We start from the raw sequence: 19533 nt of genomic DNA on the forward strand, positions 1-19533 counted from the left end.
CATTACGTAACATATGAAGATATATGAAATATGAAAATTTTGATTTAAATTGAATAATAAACTGTCACATATTAATATAGAAAAATATTTATAGATAGATAATAAATTGTGAAAGCTAAATTTCCATTAGAAGATATAACGAGTTTGTTAATATAATTTAACTAAAATCCAATTCATTAATACTAAAATACTAATAAAATGGTGTTAAGAATGAAATTATAATTAATAAATTACCAATCATATACCCGCATGTGCTTTGCACGGGGTTAAAGGCTAGTATTACATAAACAAACTTTCCAATTTAAATAAAACAATACATCTGCAATCTTCACGATTAAGAATAGAACAATACACCTCAAATGATTTTGTAAATATGAGCACAGTTTAAAACTTGATGAAGACATAAAGAGTGATACTATATTTATTGATGAAGGTGAGCCCCGAGTAGATAATGACGGCAGAAATAACGATGGCAGATTTTGAACACAAATTCCTCAACTAAAGCAAAGTTAATCAAACATTTGTTGGAAATTTGACATGCATCATTGTCACCAAATGATTCTTATATGTGCACATAGAATCTACTATATAATACAATCATGCATATTAATATGGAAATTAATACAAATCATAAAAAAACGACAACTTCTGACATTTCTCCTATAGTGATATTTGGTATTTCACACAATGTATTTCTTAGATAGTTATTTTTGGTATTTCTCAATATTACAAGGACAAACATTGGAATCTAAATAGAATAATATACTTAAACTTCACGTCGAAGAAAAGAATAATACACCGCGATGTATACGAGCACACAATCTCTGTAAATACGAGGACAATTTAAAATTTGATGAAAAAAATAAAAAGTGATACAATATTTGTTGGTGAAGGTGAGTGCCGAGTTGATATGACTGGAGAAATAATGATAGCAGATTTTGAACACATATGCCTTAACTAAAGTATATTTAATCCAACATTTGTTGGAAATATGATTGTGATATATAAGTGCATATACAATCTATTAATTACATAATACAATTCATGCATATTAAATATGGCAACTATTACCGATCATAAAAGAGTGACGACTTTTGATGGCTTTTTGTATTTAACAAGGAACCTGGCTGAAGAAAAAAATAAATGTAAAACATTAAAAGAAAAGACATAACCATAACTATCAGCTCCACCACGTACACTGACAATTTCTGTAGTCACAAATTATATAGAAAAATGGCTTGCTTAAGCATTACATACATTTTCATGCTTCTCTAGAGTGTATATACATGCTCAAGAGTACTATCAAAGAACTTACTGGCTGAGGGATGATAAAAATTCTGAAATAATGTTCTATAATTTTGCAAAAAATGGAGCAGCAATGATTGCAACACTGTCGGCATTGGGAGTCACCACGACAGTTATCATTCCAAAAAGATTGGAGTATATCAGTGTGAAGAACGTGAAGAATACATACCAAAAGAATTTCACTATTGTCCACTCAAATCGGTGCATTACATAAACGATAATACTATACACTCCATCTTGTGCAAGAACATATGCTATTTCTCTCAATACCTTTCTCGAGAAAAGAACATGGACTTACTTAACATCTATATATGTCCAAATGAGAGAATTGAATTTTTCTGGGAAGGTCAGAGCCAGCTGTGTTACCTGTGCAAAGGCATATTGCAAGGCGAGTACATTCCTACGACTCTTAATTTTTATATAAAAGACTGTGCGTTTAACATCCATAACTAGTTGCACTGACGTAACCATTTTCATGGTAAGATGCAAAGACTAATTATAAGATACTTTCGGAACAGGCTAATTTCTCATGTCTTCATCATTGCTCTAGTCCCTAATTTCCCCTCCTCTCCTCTAATTTCATAGCAAGGACAAAAAAATATACGTGTGTGTATATATAAGAATCAACAAACTAATGAGTTAAAGTTTGTTTGGTATTGTAATTTGCACAATTTTTTATAATGCCAAGTCATTTTATGAAAAGCCACCCCGGATATATCTTAGACCTTGTTTGGGAATTAGCGGTTAGCTGTTAGCGGATTGAATTAGATGTTTTGACTAGCTGATTGAATTAGATGTATTGACTAGCGGATTGGATTAGCTGTTTCTTGTAAAACTGTTTGGTAAATAGCTGATTGATTAGCTTTTTCTGACACAAACCAAAACCTCTAATCCAAAAAGCTCCTCAAAGTAGCTTTTTGAAAATTAGCTTTTTGGACCCAAACCTCTATTTCAATCCGCTAACTACCAAACACTAAAATTAGCGGATTCCAGTGGTCAAACCTCTAAACCACCTCAAACCTCTAATTTTTGCCCAAACCTCAAACTTCCAAACAGGGCCTTCCTTATTCTCTTATTTTATTTCATTGATATATATATATATATATATATATATATATATATATGTAACTTATAATTAATTTCCAAATGTATTTTCAGTGTGTATACGAAATGAAATAATTAACTAATACATTGCAACAATAAAGTCATGCCTATAAGGAAAAGTGTATGTCAGGAAAAACATAAGGAATAAATATTTGAAAATGATTTATTTGAACTGGATAGTTTATCAGAGTACATGGCTAGCCGATCTCTTGCAGTGCAGAACAACACTAGAGATAATAAAATGAAAACATCAGACTTCTGTAGAAACGGCAAGAACAAGCTTAACAGTACTTGCTGCTTTCATCTGAGAGTTAATCCGTCCTCCCATAACATTACCTGCAGCATCTACAAATTGCACATGGAAAGAACTAATAATGTCTCCAGAAGCAGCATTCAAACAACTATAAGTCCCAGATAACGAAATTATCTGGAAGCTTGTAGAAACACATGGCGGACGGATTGCACCTGGTGGACACGCAATATCAACATCAGAAATGAGACCGTGGCCAGTAAGCACAGTTACACAAAGCCCGAATTGCTGTGCAAATTGCACCACACAACTTATGACATCAAATCCATTAGGGATTTCAAGAAAAACTGTTTCCATTACAGAATGATTGCTGATGGCATTCATTGGCACACCGTTGGTGGTTAAAGACCCATCAGAATTGAACGAATAATGAGGAGCTCCTCCATGGCTCCCTGGAGCTGGAGATGAGGATCCACCCAAGCATTTTGAATTACTCATCCCTGTGAAAATGTTATTGCTCTGAACTAAACAATGAAAGAGATAATATATATAGCGTGTTGCACTATATGATATAATGCGGGTTGAGCATATATGAGTTGTAATTTGTGATTTTTATTATTTGTATAAGTTTAAAAAGATAATAAGGTATATGAGATTTCTCCGTTATTGAATAAATCAGCTGTACTCATGGAATTTACAGCTAGGGACAATACTTTTTGCATATTCTTTCATACATATAATCTTTCCTCTGATTGATACAAGAGATATATATGCTGAATTCATAATTAAATTTATGAATTTTTATAGATTATTAAGGATTTTGATTCTATGCAGAATCTGGGGTGTTGACTTTAAGTATAATTCAAGTATATATAGTCTATCAAAATCTGGTTAAAAGGAAAAACTACAATGGAGATGTATCAACCCCAAATTCTCAAGTACTTATAATTAATATCTAATAATTTATTTTTTATTTTTTTTGCCGAGTAATAACTTTATTTTTTAATTGCACAAAAATTACTATTCATAAATAGAGGCGAGTAACAATTAAATTAACATTATTACTCTTTGATTAAAATTAGAATAACGTAAGAAATATTTAATAACTTATTTAGTTATTTATATAAGTACCGTGATGAGGAAATATATAATAACTGTGCGTGATTTTTTTTTAGTTATTATATATTTATGAGGTTACTAGATACTCAATAACAAGTATATTGCGTTTAGCTAATTGGATTATTTCTAAATTAATAACGGTGGCAACAAATCTAAATATTTAGATAGTCGCACACAAATATTATTTGCTTTATTTACTCGATAAAGCAACTACATATTGTCATTAAAATTATTTGCTACAGCTATTAAATAGTAAGAATAAATAGTGAAAATTGCGTATTTTTATCAATATATATTACACACGGAAAAGAAAGAATTGTGTTCGATAATCATATAATTAGAAAATATTTTTTATTTTTCTAAAAGGATTTAACCTAATATACAAGTTTGCAATCAAGGACAAATGTTAGGACATAAATCAAACTATCTGTTAATTTTTAAAAATTTGTATTATAAAAAGGCTAGTAAATAGTGATCAACCCACATTTCTAAGGTTTGAGAGAGAAATTGAGGAAGAAAATTGAGAGAGAGAGAGAGAGGAAAGGAGGAATTTGAGGAGAAGGAGGACATTCAAGGAGGAGGAGATATTGAGAAATCACAAGCCTAGTTAAGGGAATATATTTTATCTTACCTGTTCAATTTATATATAGTGAATATAATTGATACTTATTTATGTTCAAAGGACCCATTTCTTACTATGGTGAGTGTTTCTAATAAATAAATAACCACATGTGCAAGTATACCCCCAATTTAATTGCACCCGTTCAAATTAAAGTTTTCCCTAATTTGCACAAAATTAGGTTTAGGGTACAAATTCTGTTTTTTTTGTGATTTATGCTTGATTATGTAAACGATGGTTGATTTGAGTTGCTTGAAGGGTTATGGTGTTCCAACGGCCTCTCTTGGTGCAATGGCATTTTGGAAGTGACTGCCAGTACAAGTGATTTTGGTCTTATATAGTATCTCGATTTGAGTGTACAGGATTGTTAATTGCCAGAAATGACTAACTTTAGTCTCATCTAAATACCCCCTTGTGACTGGCAGCAGTTATACGTGCATCTGATAGAATTGACCACAAATGGTCACAAATGTTGCGACCGGAGATGGTCATTTTTGACTAGTTTTGATTGCTTTTTTGTTAGCTTAGAGTGACTCTTTTTGGTCACGTTTAGTTCTATTTGTGACCGTTTTACAATTTTCGACGGCCTTAAAAACGACTGAAGATTTCCGGTCACTTTTATCCTTGGAACGACTGTGGGTGGTCATTTTTAGCATTAAAGCGACTGCAACACTGCGACTGCGCAGGTGGCGATGATATAGTGTGAGAGGAGTGAGTGTTTGTGGATTGCTCGAGTACGCGTTGCCGCGAAGGGGATTTGCTACCTCGGCGGCAGTGATTTGGGAAAGAAAGGAAGGGAAGGAGAGATGGAATAGAGAAAGGAGGAGAAAAGAGGGTCGTGTGTGTGCACTGGGGGTTTGCGTGTGTCGGAGGCGGAGCCGCCACCACAGTAAAAATGAAAGAGAGAGAGAGAGAATAAAATCCAAAGGAAAAAGTTACTAAAAAAAGGTTCTGTTAATAAGAGGCACTCCAAAGGAAAAAGGCTAGCTTTAATTACAAAATCCGATAATGAGTCATCAAACTCTGATGATGGCTCAAACTCTGATAATCTCACAGGTTCTGATGATGAAAAGAGTGATGGTGAGGTGATGCAACTTGCTACCTTGATGGCGAAGAGTTTAAAGAAGATGACGTATAAAAAATTTCAAGAAGGGTAAAAAGTTGTCTAGAAGGGATTCCAACTCTGAAAAGAAGAGTTTGAGAAACGCTGAGGGAAGAGTAAGCAGATCTGAGAAAGTGGACAAGTCCAAGATCAAATGTTACAATAGTGTTCAAAAAAAGGATACTTTGCACTTGAGTGCAAGAAAGGAATGTCAAGATCTTGGATGACACTTCAGATACTGATAAGGAGGTGAACTATGCCTTGATGGTAAATATTTAAAGTAGCTCAGAAACTTTTGAGATGAAGGTAACTCACTCCATTCTTGCTTTTGATACTGATGATACAGCTAAGTTAAGAATTTTTCTTGAGAACATGGATGTTAGCTTTAGAGATCAGACTTTAGAGAATGAGAGAATAAAATCATAAAGTCCAGGTCTTAAGAAATGACTATCTAATCAATCAACATGCGAGAAGTTTAGAAGGAAGGAGATGATGCTATCTTAGTAAAACAGGAATTACTGAAAAAACATACATACGTTGAAATCAAACTTCCTAAAGAGAGACCCTTTATTAAAACATAGACTAATTGTGGAAAATCAACTCAGAATATCTTAGAGAGTGGCTGTTGGAAAAAAAGACTAGGTTACTCATGTAATCTATAACCAGCAAAGAAGAAAATAGAAGTTGAGACTACGAAACCAAAATTCACGTAAAGGCTTGAAAGCCTAAGATTAATTCTGTGAGGTTTGCCCCAAAATCTGAAGAGCCTAAATGAGTAAATGAGGAAGGTTCTATATTAGAAGTTAAAACAAATTTAAACTCTCAAAAACAAAAATTGGAAAAATTCAAATATTTTAATATTGGCTTAATGTATTAGAAACAACTTAAACATAAGTTTAAATAGGTTAAAAAGGTGAAACAAGTTACGGTACCTAGGAAGAATAGGAATGAGGTAAAGTAGGCATGAACAAGAGTGATAACTATATGCCAATTACAATTGCTCCTAGGAATAAATGTCATAATTGTGGTAATACTAACAATCTTACTATTTATTACATGAAAAATAAAGATATAAACTCTGTGGCTCCTAGCTAAATGAGGAGTGTAGAGTAGTTTAAGCCACATAATTTTTGTTTTCACTGTGGCAGTATTTGACATTCTATTTATACATACAAAGAGTACTATAGTTTGTATTATGATTATTATAAACTTAAACCCTCTTTGAATAATATCAAGGTTAATTGTTCATGTATAAATTTTGATAAGAAGTATGTTAACACAAATCTGATAAAAAGACTTCTACTACAACGGCTAATACTACAAATGACGCAGGAGTACTAAAACACATGTATAGGTGATATCTATGCCTTGGACTCAGAGTCTAGTGAATACAAACATATTTTAATACAAAATATTGATAATAGATTTATTCTTAGTGTGTCCACTTTGCAAGAATTATTGACTTGTTATAGGTTATTTACTTATATTCTATACCAAGGAAAAATACCCGCTCCGAATGAAAAGATCATATTACGTATTTTTAAGATATATTTTATTTAACAATATAAATACACCTACACATATAAAACCTCACATTAATATTCACTACAAGAAAATCGTATTCACACAACAGTTATTAGACAACTGTCAAAAACTATTCCGTTGTCCCAAATTAACAAACAACTGGGACTTTGTTGTGCTTACAAAACTGTTGTTTAGGTGTTTATATGACAATGGTTATAGGTCATTTTTAATCGTGTTGTGTAAGGGGCATCCTCTAATCAGAATAGACAACAGGTCTTTCATATGCTATTGTTAAAAATGTTTTAACACAAGCTTGTAAAACCATTGTATGTGAACAAATTAATTTCATTATAAGACTACACTTTTAGCCATTTGTGTTGTGTAAGTTAGACAAGTGTATACTGGCAGCGTTATTTGATTAATTATCAAACTATGGTTTGTAAATACCATTGTTAGGCTGAAATATTTGAAAGTTGATAGTCGATGGTTATTAACTTTGTGAGATAAATTGGATTCATACAATAGTTTATCAAAACTCTTGTATTAATACCTTGTTCAGAAGACAGTTTCACACATTCTCAAATCACTATTGTCTGTTTATTAAGGATGGAAAAAAAATTGACTTGTACATATATTACATCCCAACACAAACCAAACCAACAAATTTGCAAAACCAGAATCCAGCAAGCAACAACATATCAAACCAAAAATCGGTAATGAAATTTGGCAAACCAAATCCTTTTATAAATTGACAAGTTAGTCCAATCGGAGTAACTACACAAATTTGATCACTTTTCATGATACAATCAAGGCGTACTAGTTTGTAATTAAGTGGCCAAAATCAACATTACAATGGAAAAGGGCATTTCAATTCCCGGTTATTAATTCCAAGTAAAATCCTTCTGCTTAGCCATTCTTCCAAGGCCTTTCTTTTGACTTTTGACACTGATCATCAAATCTACAGAAAGAAAAAAAATAAGACATTAACCTTAATTAAGAGAAATCTGACTTAGCCAAGATTTGAAAGGCCTACTATCAGCAGTTGAAAACACCATCCAGAGTCCTTTAATTTTCTTCAGCCAACGCAAGCCATTTGTATGTCCGCCGCAAGATTGTTTTTGCAATGGTAAAACCATCATCTATTCTAACAAGAGACATCAAGTCGCAACATCAAAGTTCTTGACAAATCAAAGTCAAATAGATGATGATTATACCACGGCAAAAGCAATCTCATCAATCGGTCGAGTAGAAGCACCAAACCAACAGAATATCAAACCAACAATCCGCAATGAAAATTGGCAAATCAAATAATTTCATAAATTGACAAGTTAGACAATCGGACTAACTACACAAATGTGATCTGTTTTCATGATACAATAAAGGCCTACTAGTTTGTACCTAATTAAGTGGCCATAATGTTAGGTCCAATCAGACGTAGAGGGGGGGGGGTTGAATACGTCGTACCAATTTCTTCGATTTAATTTAATTGCGGATAATTCTGTTTCAGTCCATGTTAAATCAATCATAAATAAATAACTCCAGCAAGTCGGGGAATATTCTTTGTATTAGAAATAATCCTCGGGTGCTACAAATTCCAACACAAGTGTCGGCTGCAGAGACTACAATCACTCTATTACAAACTCTCGATAAAAACGATATTCTAATTTAACTCTCGAGAATGTGTATAGTGTGTGCACTTACAAAGTGTGTAGTTAGTTTCAAATGAAACTACAAAGCTCTATTTATAGGCTTTCAAAATCTAACCATGGTTAACGAGTTCGTCCTGGACGACTTGAGTTCGTCCTGGACGGATTCGATTTATAAAAAATAAATCTAACTCCAATTGTATGCATGAAGGGGCGCAGGTTCTATATACACACATATATATATAACAAAGTTGCGCTTTGAACATATATATATATGTATAAATGAAAAGTCAAACCTTGCACCTCAGGGGAGTCAAACTTGGCGCCATGCAGTGGTGTATCTCTGTAACTTAGAAATTATTTGCTAAGTATGGAGTTGCGCCAAGGAGGTAACAGGAGGCGCAACATTTGACTTTTTGGTCAAATGTTGCGCTCCAACCTACTGTCCAGTGTTGAAGTACTTGGCCGTTTTTCCAAGGAGAAAACTAAGCGCAAGTTTTGACTTACAGTCAAACTTGGCGCTTAATTCACCCTTCACACTGTGTACACAAAGTTTGCATACTTAGAAAGTATTCCAAGTGACATACAATGTGTAGAGGCGCAAACTTTGACCGGGTCAAAGTTTGCGCTTCAGTCGAAATAGCCGCATAGTTTATAATTAGACATTTTTTTTCTTTGGACTCCCATTAGCACCATTATATATATATATTATTAATTGTTTATTTAATTACTTGAATTATTTATATTCAGGTAATTCACAATTAATATATATATATATAATAATGAGTTCTTTGGCAGCATATTCTGGAGTAGCTCGATTGACTTGATCAATTAATTCGTTGATCGAATCTACTGAATTCTTTCGTACGTCTTGACGTCCTGTGCACTGGTCTGGTTCACGAACGACTCGAACTGAAACAATTCTTTGAATCATTTACTTGATAATATACTTGATCAGTCATTCCGGGTTAGATGTTGCTTCGATAAATTTGATTATAAATAATCAAATTAAATATACTGGAATCTTCTGGTCTTTGATACTTTATCTTCAGGCAATCTTGATAGCAGAAACTGATTGTGCTTTATTCTTCACTGAGGCTTGAACATATTAATGAACTTCTTTCAGTGGACGGATGCTCGTCTCAGATATCTTGATTGTCTTTGTCTGTTCGTATCGAATCTCCAACCTGTAGATTCCTGTATTATACTTACGTATTGTTTCCTGTCTTTTGTTGTGTTGAGTTATCGTAATTACATTTACGTTACATTATGCTTTACAATCTCCCCCTATTTGATTGTTAGAGTTCGACAAGCAAATCCTTTAAGAGGATAACTCAACTGACACAAAGAAAAAGCATACTAATTTAAACAGGAAATAATACTAAGTACAGTCTGGATTATATCTTACAATTTTTAGAAATCAAAAGTAAATACAAGCAGCCATTGTTCCTCTAGCCTGAACTAATCTCTTCTTGGTTTCTTGGCTCTTGCATTAATCAGCTTTTGCTCTGCTCTTCTCTTTACAGCTTCCTCTTCTTTCTTCTGAGTGAGCTTGTTCTCAATTTCTTCAATCCTTGCAGTGATGGTACTCAGTGCCACTTGCTCCAGTGTGTTCTCAGGTGGAGGTTGCTCTAGATTCTTCTTCATCTTCTCTAAGGTCTGGACATGAACCATTTTCTTCAACTTCTTAAAGGTGATATTCAGCTCCATTCCTTCAATTTTCATGATGATTCTTGATGGATGAGCACGAACCCTTGAAGTGTTGTGGACAGTCTCTACAGCTTTTCTTATCTCTAGAATATCAATCAAATCTTTGAGCACACTCTTGTCTTCTTTCACAACTGACAACTTAACAGCAGCAACAGCACGAATGATTCTTTTGGAAGACAATCTTCCAATTTCTGTAAGTGGTATAGCAGTGGCTTCAGAGTCTTTCTTCTTTTTGAATATCACAGAAGTAGGATTGTAAGTGACAACAGGAGCTTTTGGATTTTCAGGAACTTCAGGGTTTAGTGGAGGCAGTGGATATGGTGGTTGACGATTGATGGCAGATAGGTCTAAGTCTCTCAGAGCAGCAAAGTTCAGATGATAGGCATATAGCAGTTCAGCAGTTAGTCTTCCCTTGCTTGTCCTTGAGCACTTCTCCCTGACTTGAGCTTCCAGATATTTCAGTATACGAGGATTGTATGTTGACAATGCTTCATCAGTGAGTCCAATACTCTGAATCATACCATCCTTGAAATACTTGATAACTGAAGGCTTGTCATGAATTTCAACTCCAATATCAGAGATCCATTCTTCCACCATATCTCTGAATATTTCATTATGCTTTCTGCCGGTTGAGATGATCTTGTTTCTTACCACAAACAGCTCAGTTAAAGAGAGATCTCTGAGAAACTGACTTGACACATGCTTGAGTCCATGGCCTTCTCTCTGTAGTTCAAATGATATGTTGACCATCCATCCTCTCCTGGGAAGAACAGCAACAGACACAGTAGAAATGATATCATTTAACACCTCGTGATAATCATGTAAATCCTTGTAGTTGTTCCTGAAGGAGTCAAAGATATCTTTTACTTCGTCATCATCATTGTCTTGAGTGACCTCTGGAAAATCAAACACAGATCTAGCAATGTCCCATTCAGCTCCATCTTTGTGTAAGTTGGCAAGTCTCCTTTCCCTTCGAATTCGTCTTTGATTTTCTAACTTCTCCCTTGCTCTCCTTTGCTCAGCATAATCCCTAGAAACATCAGCAATATCTTGTGGATTTGCAATTTCAAACTCTTCAGGAGGGAAGATGTCATTGTGATATGCAAGTTCATCAGCAAAGACTTCATTGTCTGGGATTTCTCCTTCTTCAAGATCTTCATTCTCAGCACCAACCATCCTTATCACTCTGTCATCCACAAACTCAGGGATGTATTCATCATGACTGTAACTGAATTGATGTTTAAGAGCAGAATCAATCAGTTCTTCAGACACCCCTGTGATCACCCTTTTTCCCTTTGCTTTTTCTGCTGCTCTCTCCCCCTCAGTTGAGTAATCCTCTCTGGAAGGTTGAGATGCCAGCAATTTAGCTTCAAGAGCAACCAACCTTTGTTCCATTGTTGATTTGATTTCCACTAACTCCTCCCGTAGAACAAGATTCTCAGCTTCAAGATGTTGAACTTTGAACTTCAGAGCTTCAAATTCTGTCACAGATACAGTTGGAATAGTAGATTCAATTGTAGGTTGGGTTGATGGGTTCTCACTCGTTCGTTCTGCAGGTGTTTCTCTCATTTCACTCAAGACTAGAGCACTCAGTGGGTCAGAGGGTTTCTGTATAACAGGTTCTGTAAGTGTTTCCCTCTCACTCAAAGAAGTTCCAGCTTCTGTGGATGTACCTGCAAGGGAAATCTTCTTAGCCTCTTCTAGAGAGGTCACAGAAGGTGCAATGAAGGTTCGTGAGCCTTCGTCCTCAGTTTCCTCATCAGATGAGCCCGAGTCATCAGAAACAAGTTGCCAACTACTCGAAGGTAGTGAGTCCTTTGATGGATCCTGAGTTGGAATCTCAGGGTGGGTAGACACAGGGCTCGAAGGATGTGATCCTTGAATAGGCGAAGCACACTGGTTTCCCACAACTGCCTTTGACGGCGAATGACTTTGTGACAAGTCCTCTATAACTGGCACACTTCCTGATATGAAGGGCTCAGAAACAGATTGCCGTTCACCTTCGAGAGGTGAAGAGTCCCTTAAGCGATCTGGGAATGTTCCTCCCAGGGGGGTAGACAAGGATGGAGAATTTGGCAATTCATCCAAGTTTCTCCCAGAAGCCTGTGAAGGCACTTGACCCTGAATAGGATCAGAAACAACAGTGTCTATCCCTGACATGGACGACAAAGTGTTAGCAACCGTCAATTCTTCAACTGTGTGTGCAACCTCACTGTGCATTGTAATATCATGTGGCTGAGGTGGTGAAGAAATAGACATATCTGCAGTTGTCTCAGGTTCTATTCTCCTTTCCTGACTAGGAGACAGAGCTGCAGTTTCAGAAACAACCTCCTTTTGTGGTGCACTTAAGGCACTTTCTCCCTCTCTCTCAGAAATATGAAGTGGTTGGCTGAGGGGTTGAGAAGTTTCTGCTTCAAGTGTTTGTGAAGTGGTGCCTTGGTTATGAACTTGGGGGATTTCAAATTCATTGGCACTTGTGAGAAGTGGTGAAAGCTGATTGGAATCCAAAAGATTCTGAACCCAATCAGGTGCACTAAATGATAAGTTGTCAGAATCAGAATGGATACCTGACTGTAGCAGTGGATTGTAAGTGTTGGAGAAAAGCTCATCAACATCCACCATCACATCATTAGAAGGTGCAGCTGCAGTGGTTTGAGCAGGGCTATCCACTTCATCCTCAGAATCAGTGGAATTATCCTGCAAAGAATCCTCTCCTTCAGATTGAGCATTGTTGTCTGAGGATGTTTCTACATCTTCCACTATCACCTCTTCTTCAACTTGAGAAGTTTGAGCCTCAGGAGCATTGGCCTGACTAGGTGGCTCAGTGACTTGCTCAGACTGTTCTTCAGGAACCTCCTCTTCAGGAACTACAGGATCAGCAACATTCTGAACATGTGGTGGAGGCAAGTTCTGGTTGTTTAGAAATTCTTGCATTGCCTCCGGAAGGACCACATCCTCATTATTGGTGTAGTTCTGATGGTTCTCCAGCATAGAGATCACTCTTGTAGTCATGAAAGAGCATATAACATTGTCTATATTAGGATAGACAGCTCTTTCAGCAGGAGTCAGCAGTTGGTTCAGCACTATCTGGAAGAACCGAGGATAGAGAAGTACATTCCTGTTCTTTCTTAAGGAATCCTGAAAAGCTCCCATGATCAGATGTCCCAGATTTATTCTTGTGTTCTGTGCTATTGCAATTCCAATTTCTTGATTGAAAGTAGTGATGCCATGGATCCCTCCAGTTTTTGGTGCAAATACATGAGAGATGGAATTAAAGAAGAAATTCCATTCTCTAGGTAAATGCTTCACGTACATCTTTGCTGGAAGATCACCATTCTCCCTCTGGCAGTGAATAGCAAAGAAAAAGTTTATTCTTTCAGCCCGGTCTGGAACATCTTCAAAATTTTCAGTTGGCAGATGGAGTGCATTGTTCAGGGTGTGTTCAGTTATCATCAGTGTTCGTCCCTGAATGACACACTTGAGTCCAAATACCTGTCCTTCATTTACAACAGAAACAGAAGACAGAAAATCTCGAAGTAGAGATTTGTTAAGATAAACTGACTCTGTCATAGCAAATCTAGCAAATGAAAATTCAGACATATATCGAACCCAGCGTCGATAATTCGCTTGCGTAATTAAATTATTATTTTCAACAATTGTGAAATTTGTTTTCAGAATCTCAAAATTTGCAGCCATTTTTAATTAGAATTAAAAATGATTATAAATTTCGTTTCACGAAAAATAACGAACAAATTTCAACTTATGTCACGAAGATAATTAATTAATAACGCTCCGTAAAACCCTAATTCCAAGAATTTTAGAATTCGATAAAATTCAAGTATGTTATTCCACTCAAAATTCTAAGAATTATGGTATCGGTTTCGCAAATTTTCGACACAAAAATCACGTACAAAACTAGCCTAAAAGTCCAAAGGTCTCGAAAAGCCCTCACGAAAAATAACGACGGATCGTTAATATATATTCTGGTATCAAAAGAAAGCCCTCGTCTCAGTGGTTCTAAAACCGGTCACAGATCACACAAGTTTTCGACTGGGTTTTGTTCGATTTAAAAAGACGAATTCGTGGTTTTGAATATGGCAGTGGAGAGGTTTTTGAGTGTATGTATATGCGTGTATATCAGTTAAAAGAGATGAGTTTTATTCTAAATAAAACTGATATATAATAAGGCAAGGGAGAGAAAAAAAACGCCCAAGTCATTCTACTGTGAAATACAAGGGTGAAAGAGGCGCAACTTGGTTAATTACCAAGTCGCCCTCTATAGTATACACAGAAGAAAGCATTTGGCGCAAGGATTGAAAAGACCGTTTTGCCCCTCATACGTACACAGTGTATGAGAGGCGCAACAATGCTTTACTTAGAGAAAATCTAAGTACATACAGCTAACAGGGGTCAGCCATATGAGAACCGTTGGCGCAACATTTGACTTTAGTCAAATGTTTGGTTACCTATAGTGAAGGGAAACTTAGAGATATATTCTAAGTAAAAAAGAACAAATATATACATCTGTTATAATCTGGGCGCAACATTTGACTTTAGTCAAATGTTGCGCTTAGTTATAAGCATGTACATAGAATGAACTTGTCAAATAAATTCGAATTAAATCAAAATTCGTTTGACAGCAAAGATATCATAATTGAATAAATAAATTTAACTAAATTAAGATTTAGTCAACAAATATTTAATAAATTATGCTGCATTTATTTTAATTAAGATTTAATTAATGGATAACTTAAAAAAAATTGAATTGCTTCAAATCCATTAATCAAATATAATTAAAATATGAATCAAAGAAACACTAATATTCATTAATTGAATACAAGCATTTAACTAATTCAAGAGAATTAATTGTAAATATCTACCACTTAGCAATTAATCACATAATCACATAAAGTCATGCAAATTATATAAATCATGGCAAATAATTAAAACTAATTATCAGATTAATATGTAAAATACTGGATGCTCTTTGTAAATTCACAAGTCCTCAAAATATGTACATCTTAAAACTTGTGAACTTACGAACAAATTGCAGTTATTTCTTGTCTAATTAATTAGACATATTTAACATCCCAAGTTCACCAACCAGTCTAGAGAAAGTGGATTCGTCTAGTGGTTTAGTGAAGATGTCTGCAATTTGTTGATCAGTAGGTACGAAGTGTAACTCTACTGTTCCATTCATGACATGCTCGCGAACGAAATGATACCTGATATCAATGTGCTTTGTCCTGGTGTGTTGAACAGGATTGTTGGCAATGGAAATGGCCCTCGTGTTATCACACAGAATCGGAATTTTATCCAACATAAGTCCATAATCTTGTAGTTGATTCCTCATCCACAAGATTTGAGCACAACAACTCCCAGCAGCTATGTATTCAGCTTCAGCTGTAGACGTAGACACGGAGTGTTGCTTCTTGCTATACCATGACACCAACCTTCGTCCAAGAAACTGACAGCTTCCTGAAGTACTTTTCCTATCAATCTTACATCCTGCAAAGTCAGAATCTGTATAGCCAATTAGATCAAACCCTGTATCTTTAGGGTACCAAATCCCTAGATTGGGGGTTCCCTTAAGATACCTAAAAATACGCTTAACAGCTATAAGATGAGACTCTTTAGGATCAGCCTGGAATCTAGCACATAAACAAGTTGCGAACATGATATCTGGTCTACTAGCAGTTAAGTACAAGAGAGAGCCAATCATACCTCGATACTTCATGATGTCAACTGACTTACCAGATTTGTCCTGATCAAGTTTGACAGCAGTTGGCATAGGGGTTTTGGCAGTAGATGCTTCTTCCATTCCATATTTCTTCAGAAGATCCTTGATGTATTTAGATTGGCAGATAAAAATACCGTCAGGCTTCTGAATGACTTGAAGTCCTAGGAAGAAGGACAATTCTCCCATCATGCTCATCTCATACCTGCTCTGCATCAGCTTAGCAAATCTCTCGCATAAAAGATCATTAGTAGAACCAAATATAATGTCGTCGACATATACTTGTACAAGAATTATATCATCCTTATGCTTTTTATGGAAAAGAGTTTTATCGATGATACCTCTGGTGAAACCATTTTCAAGTAAGAACTTGGAAAGAGTGTCATACCAGGTTCGAGGGGCTTGCTTCAGGCCATAAAGTGCTTTGAAGAGAAAGTATACGAAGTCTTCAAATTCTTTGTCTTCAAACCCAGGGGGTTGTTCAACATAGACTTCCTCTTCTAGATCACCATTCAGGAAAGCACTTTTCACATCCATCTGATATACTTTGAAGTTGGAGTGTGCAGCAAATGCTAAGAACATCCTGATTGCTTCAAGCCTAGCAACTGGAGCATAAGTTTCATCATAATTAATTCATTCTTCTTGCGAATAACCCTTTGCAACCAGTCTTGCCTTATTCCTCGTAACAATACCATCTTCATCCAGTTTGTTTCTAAAAACCCATCTAGTGCCAACTATAGATTTTCCTTTAGGTCTTGGCACTAGCTTCCAAACTTTCTGCCTTTCAAATTGATTGAGTTCTTCCTGCATTGCAGATACCCAATCTGGATCATTTAGAGCCTCTTCAACTTTCTTTGGTTCTGTCTGAGACAAGAATCCAGCAAAGTTGCATTCATTCTGAGTTGCTCTTCTAGTCTGCACTCCTGTGTCTGGATCACCAATGATTTGTTCAACAGGATGGTCTCTACTCCATACTATTTGTCTTGGCAGATTCAATCTTGATGATTCACCAAAATCATAGTTGTGTTGAGTGTGATGACTAGTAGATCCACTTTGACTTACTCCCCCTGAGCTGATGTAAATTCTATTTGATGATCCTCCACTTTGACCACTGTGACCATGATGATCATTTGTATTGTTGCCAATACTTCCTCCAGATGGTTCAGGATCAGCATTTTCTTCATTTGCATTAGGTTCTCTTATATCAGCTTCAGGTTGATCTTCTCCTAAATAGATGTCTTCTAAATTCTCAAATTCCAGAGAATCAGATTCATTTTCTTTTTGGAGACTTGGGAGTTTGGTATCATCAAATCTTACATTGATGCTTTCAATCAGTTTGTCGTCATTGATCAGATAAACCCTGTAGGCCTTAGACTCCAAAGAATAACCCAGAAATATGCCTTCTTCAGCTTTGGCATCAAACTTTCCCAGATGCTCTTCTTTTAACACAAAGCATTTTGCACCAAACACATGAAAGTAACTCAGTGATAGTTTTCTGTTGGCCATTACTTCATAAGGAGTCTTATCTAAATCCTTGTTAATCAGGGTACGATTTTGAGTGTAGCAAGCACTGCTTACAGCTTCAGCCCAGAAATAGATTGGAAGTCTTGATTGAATAATCATAGTCCTTGCTGCTTCAATCAAGGTTCTGTTCTTCCTTTCTACGACACCATTTTGTTGTGGAGTCCTTGGAGCTGAATACTGACGGGAGATGCCCTTATCAGTACAGAAGTCATTAAGAACAGCATTGCGAAATTCTGTTCCATTATCTGATCTGATTGCCCTTACTGGCAGATTTGCTTCCTTTTCAATCTTCTTAATATGATCAATGATGACGAGTGCCGCTTCATCCTTTGAATGTAAGAATAATACCCATGTGTATTTTGAGTAGTCATCGACGATCACAAGAGCATATCTTTTCCTTGATATAGAAGGAATGTTGACTGGTCCAAACAGATCCATATGAATCAGTTGAAGGGGTGAACCAATGTCAGTCATGCCTTTGCTCCTGTGTGATGCTTTCTTTGACTTTCCTTTTTCACATGCATCACAGAGTCCTTCTTGACAGAATTCTTTCTGTGGCAGTCCTCTCACAAGTTCTCTTTTGACTAAAGAGTTCATAGTCTTAAAGTTCAAGTGTGAGAGCTTCCGATGCCATAACCAACAATCATCAGCAGAGGCCTTGCTGTAGAAACACTTGACCTCCCCCTTACTTGCTGAGTCTATGTCGGCTATAAACAAACTTGATTTTCTTACACCACGGAGTGTAAGATCCTTGTTCTTCCGGTTCTGGATTAAGCAGACTTCCTTCTGAAAGATTATGCCGTATCCTTTGTCACAGAACTGACTGATACTCAGTAAGTTGTGCTTGAGTGATCCTTCCACCAGAAAGATATCTTCAATGATGACATTTCCAACTTTCAGCTTACCATATCCCGTTGTAAATCCTTTGCTGTCATCTCCAAAGATTACAATTGGGCCGGTTCTCATCACCACATCTGTGAGCAGGGACTTTTCTCCAGTCATGTGTCTTGAACAACCACTATCAAGAACCCACACAACTTTACTTTTCCTTCCTGTGCCCTGCATTCACAAATGGATTAAACTTTCTTTGGTACCCAGACGTTCTTGGGTCCAGGTGGTTTAGTAGAAACAGGATTATCAACAGAAACTGGTTTAACATGTGCTTGTTCAGGGGTGACTGGACTCTTCTCCTTTTTAGTCTTAGCAGAAGTGCTTTTAGACTTGGAGTTGGGAGTTTCCTTCTTCTTAGAAGGATTAGCAGTCTTTGCCACAGGGGCAACCGAAGGTGCAGGCATATTTATATTCATGGCAGATGGTGCAGAAAAAGATGCATTCAACATGGTAAAACATGCAGACATCATATTCATAGCACATAGCATGCAACCTACTCTACCACATGGCAAATGAACAGCATTCATGTTAACTGTATTAGGCATGCTAGAAACAGAATTATCTACTTTAATCACTTTACATGCATGAGTAAGATGATTAGTAGAATTGCAATTATTACAAATCTTTCTAGCATTAGAATTCCTAGAATTGGTGTTCTTAGGATCTAACTTGTCATTCCTGTTGTTCTTCTTTTTGTTGGAACTAGTACTTCCTAATCCAGTTTTATCTGAGTCATCTCTGACCTGGGAATTAGAAGGTACATCATGTGATTCCTGTTTTACTTGAGGCTTAACAACTTCCTCATTTTTCAACTCTTCCTTGATGACAAGGTCTTCTTCTATCAGAGGTTCTGTTTGTGCCTTTCTAAAGATAGGGGTCTTGGTGTTCTTCAGAATTTTAGGTACATTTGTTCCTTCAGGAGCATTCTCAGTTCCTGCTGAAACAAATATGCCTTCATTCTCTTTTCTCTTCTTTCTTTTAGCACTTTCCAAAGAACTATAG

Source organism: Daucus carota, chromosome 9 (assembly GCF_001625215.2).
Source record: "Daucus carota subsp. sativus chromosome 9, DH1 v3.0, whole genome shotgun sequence".
NCBI lineage: Eukaryota > Viridiplantae > Streptophyta > Magnoliopsida > Apiales > Apiaceae > Daucus > Daucus carota.